The following is an 8,499-nucleotide window of genomic DNA, read 5'->3' on the forward strand; positions in this document are numbered from 1 at the left end:
GTGTTTTGAACTCCACCCAACAAATGGTTCTTTAAGGAACTTGTTGGATTAAACTCAAAAGACGTTTTCGGTCCTTGGTCAAAACAATCTTTGGGCTTCCACGCCCTTTCAAAACAAGATTTTGAAATAACTTTCTTTGGTTTCAAGGTTAAAGATGGACTTTTGGAAACTTTGGTCTCACACAAAAACTCAATTCCTTCACTTTTAAGGTTATGACATTTCTCTACAACATTAATCTCTTCATGTTTGTCAAATGAGTTGGGGGTTGGATTGAAAATATTCAACTTTACCTTCATGTGGCCAAATGAGATCTTCATTATTCCCGTCCTATAATTAATGTTGGCATTCGCAATTGCTAAGAAAGGACGGCTAAGGATAACGGGAATTTGGCTCTTAGGATTTAGGACCGGTTCCGTGTCAATGACAACGAAATCAACGGGAAAGAAGCATTTATCAATTTTAATCAAGACATCCTCAATGATACCCCTAGGCTTTTTGATTGATCGGTCAGTAAGTTACAAAACTACCGACGTCGGTTTCAAATCTCCTAAGCCTAATTTGACATATACCGAGTATGGAAGAAGATTAACACTTGCTCCTAGGTCAAGAAGAGCCCAATTAATGATATGATCACCAATGATGCATGAAGTAGTAGGTGAACTGGGGTCCTTAAATTTTGGAAGAGTGTTATGCTGCAAAATTGAGCTTACTTGCTCAGTTAAGACCACTTTTCTAGGTGCTTGGCTTTTGTTCTTCGTCTTTTGGGTGCACAAGTCTTTCAAGAATTTGGCATAAGCCGGAATTTGCTTGATTGCATCCAAAAGTGGAAGATTGACTTTCACTTGCCTAAACACGTCCATGATTTCATTTACTTTGGCCTTTTGCTTGTCATTTGAAATGGATCCTTTTAAGGCATCTGGAAATGGAGCTTTTGGTTCAAAAACCTTTTCTGAATTTTTCTTTGAAGTCGCTTCAACACAAGAAGTTTTCAAATCATTTTGAAAATCTTTCTTTTCAAATCACTTTTCAAATCACTTTTCATAACTTTCTCATTTATATGGTCATGCGCATGCAATGAAGGAGGAATATGATATGAAATGGGACTGGTGTCAACTTGTGGTTGCACCGGTTCACTCTCTTCATTGGACATACCCACTTGGTTGTCCACAATCTTTCTACTTGTTAAGGTAGTCACCGCATTGACATGCTCTATTATGTGACCTTCTGATGAGGAATGAGTCTCCACAACACATTGTTGCTTTTGTGGGGCATTCAAAGGCATTTTTCCCTTCTCTCTTGCATTTAAAGTACTAGCTATTTGCCCTACTTGGGTTTCTAGTTTAGCAATGGATTGAGAGTGAGAATGGAGTAATTGTGTGTTTGCTTCTAAAGTGCCTAAAGCGGTCAAAACTTTCTCTTCAAAAGCGGGACTCTAACATTTCCTTGGGAATATGATGGTTGATTAGGGAAATGAGTATTAGAGAATTGGTATTCTTGTGATTGGTATGATGATCTAAAACCTTGGGAACCTTGGCCTTGTAGTGGAGGTGGAATGTATTTTCCTTGAAAACCACCTTGGGAAGGGTTTGAGCCCCCCCCCCCCCCCCCCCCTTGGCTTTTCCAAGAGAAATTTGGGTGATTCCTCCAACTAGGATTGTAGTGATTGCCATAAGGATTGTTCCCTTGATTCACAAATGTTGCATTTACTTATTCATGATGCTCACTTTGCACATGTCCATGGGGACAATTGGAAGTAGAATGTAAAACACTTGAACAAGTCATACATGTCTCATTAGATGCATGATGAGAATGGTTATGGAAGGAAGAAACTTGATTCGCTGAGTTTTGGTTGATTAAAAATTGATCAAACCTTTGAGATAATGATTTCATTTCGGCGGCAATTTCATTAGAGTGGTCGACTTGATGTAAGCCAACACTCTTCCTACCACTAGAATTTCTACCATTCTTTGAAGATAAAGTACGATGGAAAGAATTTTCACTCATGCCCTCATAAAGATGCCACACGTCATCCTTATGCCTATCAATGTAAGAGCCACCCATGGAAGCATCAACCATGCCCTTGTAATTTTTCGATAAGCTCTCAAAGAAATATTGAACTAATTGCCATTTGGGCATGTCATGATGTGGACACTTCCTAAGCAATTCATTAAAGCGTTCCTATGCCTCATGAAATGTTTCTCCATCCCCATGTGAAAATTCTCGAATTGAGGTTATCGTAGCATTGGTCTTAGAAACTGTATAGTACTTCTTCAAGAACTCTTGTTGCATTTCCACCCAAGAAGTTATTAAAAAAGGCCTACGATTGTTAAACCAATATTTTGCCTTGTCTTTAAGGGTGAATGGAAAAAGTTTAAGCCTTAAGACCTCTTCTGGCATGTCCGTGTATTTTATAGTGGAACATACTTCAAGAAACTCATCCAAATGCTTATAAGGTTCTTCACTTAGAAGTCCATGATAATTAGGAAGCATTTGAATGGTTTGCGGCTTGATTTCATAGTGGTGTGCCCTAAATGGTGGCAATTGAATACATGTGGGTGTATTATATTCATTAGGCACATAGTGATCTCTTAAAGCAAGGGGAGGATTAACAATTGGAGGTGCAACATGGGCACCTTGATTGCCTTGAATGATGGGAGGTGGTGGAGCATAGATTGGCCTTGGCATTCCCAATAGAACTTGGCCTTGTTGTTGTGGTGGATGAACAAATGACCTTGGCATGCCTAATGGTACTTGCATGTTATCATAATGCACATTGGGGTGGAGGATGCCTTGTTGATCTATGTGACCAAGGTCCTCCACATGGTCCTCATTGTGTTCTTCCATTGATGAAATGGATTGACTAGAACTACCTCTTCCCCTAGGGTTTCGAACAATAGATTCAAGATGAAAATTTAAAGGGACAAGAGTGGGTCTCAATGATCTACGGCCATGCATGCACAATGCAACACAACAAGCAATAACAACAAACACTTCACCTTCACAACAAATCAACAATCAACAAACTTCCTCCACATATAATGTTCTCATACTCCCATGCTTTAACAATAATATGCAAGAAAAGTATTTGCCTCCACGTGGGCTTACGATTTATCTAAGAATTGAAATATAAGCCTCCACGCGGGCCAACGATTTAACTAAGGGTTTGAGTAAGAAAAAGCTCACAAAGGTCCTTTAGCACTTCAACTCCAAATTTTTAGCTTTTAGCGTAGCAATTTTTAGATTTTTAGCATTTTTCCTTGCTTGTTTAGATCTTTTGATTGGATGTTCCCATGCTCACCTTCTTAGCCCAATGCTTTTTGTCAATCAAGAACAAACACAATAAGTAACAAAAATTGAAAACAAAGTAAAGACACGATCAAAAGAATACTAATTCTTAATTGATTCCACAAATACGACGTTGCCAATCAATCAATCACCGGCAACGACGCCAAAAACTTGGTGTGTGGGTCTGGATCGTCGTCAAACCCAAAAAGTTTATGCAATGTAGCCAAGTTTTACATTTAGAAATTACCACTACTACCTTTCACTAAAAATATAGCTAGGGTGAGTAGGAATCGTCCCAAGGGATTGAGGGTCGTACTAGGTTGAGGAATCAAAATTAGGATTAGTAGGTCGAGTGATCAAAGTAGTGGTTAATTGGTTAAATTAAACTAGATACAATTTAAATTAAAGTAAACAATAATGCAATAGAGAGAATAAAAGAGAGAGAGATCTTGGGGTTTAGAGATCACCACTAAGCATAACTTTTCTACACCTTTAATGAATGATTAATGAGGGGAAGAACATGTATTGAAACAAAGTGTGTATGTGTGGTTGTTCCAACAAGCATGGATGACAAATTAAGAATATATTGTCTAAACAACATGGTGAATAGCACAACATATCAAATTAAGCCATTAATCCTTTCTTTAAGCTCACAACCAAACACATCACAAGGTTAGAGATATATGTTACTTGCTTTCATAAGTATGGAACATCAACAACAAGCATGGATTGTCCTCCCTTTAACAACTACACTACAACTAAGCTAATGACATGAAATTAAACTAATTAAACTAAGGGAGAGGTACAATCCATCAAGAAATGAGTATGAACCATCAAATAAACCACAAGAACATGACATTAAGCACTATGTCTTGACAGTCTCTAGATCTATAGCATCAATACACATAGACATGCATCAATAACACAAGAAATAGAGACAAACACATGAACATCTATTCTAGCATACATAGATATATGGATAGAATGAAATGATCAATTGGAAGCATTAAACCATATAAATCATTGAATAAACAAGATATATATATATATATATATATATATATATATATATATATATATATATATATAAGTGTCAAGACATGAATCACAATACAAATCCCGTCAAAAATACATAAATCAAGAAGTAGAAAGCATGCTTAGGGCTAACTCTAGCCCCAAGAGGATGTTTAGCCACTCATGGATGATGTCCTCCAACCCTCAAGGGCAAGCTCCATGGAAGAAATCTGCTCCTTGGTTGATGAAAAGTCTCCAATGGTGTCTCTAGCCTCCTCCTCTCCTTTTCTTCCTCCTTAAGTATGTGTATCAAAGTATATCAAAAAGGCTCTCTCAAAAGTGGCTCATATTCCTTATATAGGTAGGTCAAAAATCACCCCAAATGAGCTAGGCTTGAACACCAATAATCCTTTAATGATTGGATATGAGACATCTTTTAATGAGCTGGAATTTGTATTTTTCTCAGGATTTGGGAGGTTTGATCGATCGAACTTGAGGTACGATCGATTGAACATGGCTGAGATCTATCGAATTTAAGTTGGATCGATCCTCAATGGCGGCGCCTTTTTTGATAAAAACAAATCTGAGATATTTTGAAGATATTTTTGGGACAAGGACAAAAGTGGTTGGTAGGGTGGTACAACTGAATAAGATCAATCATTTGGATAAGGACAAGATGGTTCGATCGATTAGAGAATGAGGTTGGATCGATCGAACTTTGAGATTTTTGAATAGGAACAAACATGGCTCAGATCCATCTTGAAGTGTTGAGATCGATGAAAGTTAGATCGATCAAACTTTTCTTGAGATCGATCGAAGTTGTTAAAACTCCACCCTTTGCTTCCTTTTTGCTCTACTTTGCTACTTTCTTTGATTCATCCCAGAATTGCTTCAATTATGCTCTTATTTGGCTAAGTTAGCTTGTTTTGGGGATAAGTACCTGAAAATGAAAATAATACGAAATCAATACAAAACGGTGAAATAAGATAGATAAAGGTTCTAGAATGCCTAAGCTTAAGGGGTTTAAATACGCACCTTTTAGTGTTCAGCACCTTTTTCAACCTTCAACATTGGAGGATTGCTTTAAGTTGCCAAGCCTATCTCTTGTGTGTTCTCCCCCTTCAAAAGGCATTTATTATGATCTATATTGGCCAACAATAGGCCATAAACTCGTGCTCCAGCTTTTGAGAGAAGTCTGGCCCAATTAGGATTGGAAAAGAGCAAAAATCAGCAATCCTGCAAAAATTAGGAAATCTACCTAGGCATTGGAAGTTCGAACTTAGCTTTTAGAAGTTCGAACTTAGGCCATGTAAGTTAGAACTTAGCCTTTGAGAGTTCGAACTTCCAAGGCTGAATTTTGAAGGCATTTTATTTTGTTTGGAAGTTCAAACTTGCATTTGGAAGTTCGAACTTCTTTGTTGAGAAGAGTTGAGTTTTGTTTGATTGATCTCTAATTCAATCCCGAGCAAACCGGTATCTTCCTCGATCTTTGGAAACATCACCAAAGGCTCGAAACAAGTAAAATTAACCTATTTTGAGAGCAAACACCTATAAATACCCAAAGCTAAGAAAATGATATTAGTATTACTATATAAACATTGCTAAGAAACTATTATACGCAAGTTAAATGGCTCGAATGTGCTACATTCAGCGCTTATCATATATATATACACATTTATCTTATATAATACGTTTTTTTACCTATTTTTTATTAAGTTATAAAAGGATATTTTAATCTTTTTAGCATTCAGGTCCTTAGTTGCGTTAAAATTGATTGTTAAGGAGGTTTTAAAATGTATAGGGAGTTATATACTCTATATGCACACCATAAGGATATTTTTTTGCCCGCAACCCTATATTATATATATATATATATATATATATATATATATATATATATATATATAAAGAGGGACAATTTAATTATTTCACATTTAATTAATTTTTTTATTTAATTTTTTTTATTCCATTATAGAAGGTTATTTTAGTCTTTTCAATATTTAGGTCTTTGTTTGTTCCAAAATTAAATGTGAAGAACTTTTTAAAATTTATAAGAATTATACACTATATATACGTATCAGTTTTTTGGTCGTAACCCTATATATAGGTAGGTATGTGTGTTTGTGTGTGTGTGTGTATGTGTGTGTGTGTGTGTATGTGTGTGTAAGGAGTGAATAAGATGGAACATTATGAGGGACCCTACACTAGCAACCTCTTGTGGTGTGTTGCGGTACAAATGGGGTCACGGGGTCACTCCACAACCACACATAAGTCCCTCTCATAAGATTTTTGCATGTTCCTTCTCTACTATTACATTTAGTGCTGATTATGAAAGGTCGTGCTCTGCTCTGCCCTGCCCTCTACTTTCCTAATAAACATTGACCACCCAACTTGTGAATGTCATTTTTGAACTGAGTTAGAGACTTTATGAAAGAATTTTAGGGTGGTCCCTCTCTTTTAGTCATTATTACATTCTTAGTCATTATTACATATAAGTCCTATTATCTAAAACCAATTCTTCTCTACTCCTAATGTCTAAAACGTATGTATTATGGACACTGAACCGATATATTGACACGTTAAATTTTTAAAAAATTATATATGAGTATGATTTAGATATGGTTATATTTTAATATAAATTTTTATTTATATACATGTATTAAATAATAATATTATAAAATTTAAATTTATTTCTATTTTATTTTTACTAAGAGTTAATAATAATTTTTATATCATATGTACAATTATTTTATTACTTTGTCATAATAGTGTTTTTATTTGAAATAAATAAATGTCATTTAATGTTCCACTTGTGATTATATATGTATAATCATAATTTTTCTTAAAGAAAAAAGTTGAATCATTTAAAATGTGTTCATATTATTTTCAAGTTTACCAAGTAGGCTTGTGTAAGAATGTTTGAAAGTGTCGGCTTAAGTGTCTAACAAGTGTCGTCAAAACGTTCAGAAGTATCGGATTAGTGTCCAAAATAATCAAAATTTTATTTTATTTACGGACACGTATATAAAGTGTCGAACACGTGTCCGAAGAGTGTCAGACAAGTGTTCGTATCCGACACAGACACGATATGAATATGACTTCTTCATAGAAGTGTTCGTTCTTCATAGTCGAAAACCAATTCCCTATTGTTACGGTGGTGTACAAAATTTTTTATTTTCCTTCTTTGCTATGATTTCCTTTGTTATTGCTATTTTTTATTTGATTGTTAGGAATGTGATGACTAAGTAAGTTGCCAATAGAATTTGGGAATGATACACACTTCACCTTTGCACCATACACCCAAAGAAAATAACACCATCGCTCTTCAAAAATAATCACAATTCCACTATGGACAATATATACCTTCTCACTGGTGTCACATCAGGGTTGGCAAAGTTTGACATGACTCGAACATGGCACGAGTTAAACAAATTTGAGTTGACATTAAACGGGTTCAGGACGTAAACGGGTCGACATGATTAACCCGTTTAGTTAATCGTATTGTATTTGAGTTGAAGGGTTCAACCCGTGTAACCCCATTTAATGATAAGTGTCACAAACAAATTTCTATTTAAGTTCCAAAATAATAAATTTCTAATCTATTATTTTATAGATTGGAGATTATTTAGTAATTTGGTTAGATATTTTTTAAAAATTTTATTTTTATAATTGGTACTCACACACATAGTCCGATCTTTTTTGCCCTCAATTGTTATTTGAGCACTTGTGGCTTGGTTGGTGATGAAATATATTTTTCCTTTTCTAGGTAAATACTCGTACACTTCAGAAATGGCTACTACACAACTCAAACCCTCACCTGATTTTAGTATTTGGGCTTTACAATGAGGCCAAGAGCCTAAATTAATGGGGAACTTTATTCTGCGAAAGAACACCATATGCAGTTGTGGTGGACCTAGGGCTATTAATGAACTAAATCAAATCAAGATTGAGTTATTCAAGGGCCCAGGGTGTGCTATCCACATAAACCTCCCTTTTGAATTTATTTATTTATTTATTTTTATTTTAATTTTAACACAAAACCCCTCTCAACTAATCGGGGAATAAATATTGGTTGCTCTGAGTATACTATATTGCACTATTCAAAGTTGGTTGAGGGAAGTTTTTATGAGTACGGGAGATTAATCTACTCTTAATCGGGGTAAAAGTTTATAAAATTCCGAGAATATCGTACCCTCGAGC

The 8,499-nt window shown here is 35.3% G+C and overlaps 1 pseudogene; it reads left to right on the forward strand.

The window, feature by feature from the left end:
• Positions 1-2,134: 2,134 nt before the first annotated feature.
• LOC132297995 (small nucleolar RNA R71) lies at positions 2,135-2,233 on the forward strand (annotated as a pseudogene).
• Positions 2,234-8,499: the final 6,266 nt, after the last annotated feature.

This window comes from Cornus florida, unplaced genomic scaffold (genome assembly GCF_030987335.1).
Source record: "Cornus florida cultivar Cherokee Brave unplaced genomic scaffold, ASM3098733v1 CherokeeBrave_3.0.0_Hap2_Chr02, whole genome shotgun sequence".
NCBI classification, from domain to species: domain Eukaryota; kingdom Viridiplantae; phylum Streptophyta; class Magnoliopsida; order Cornales; family Cornaceae; genus Cornus; species Cornus florida.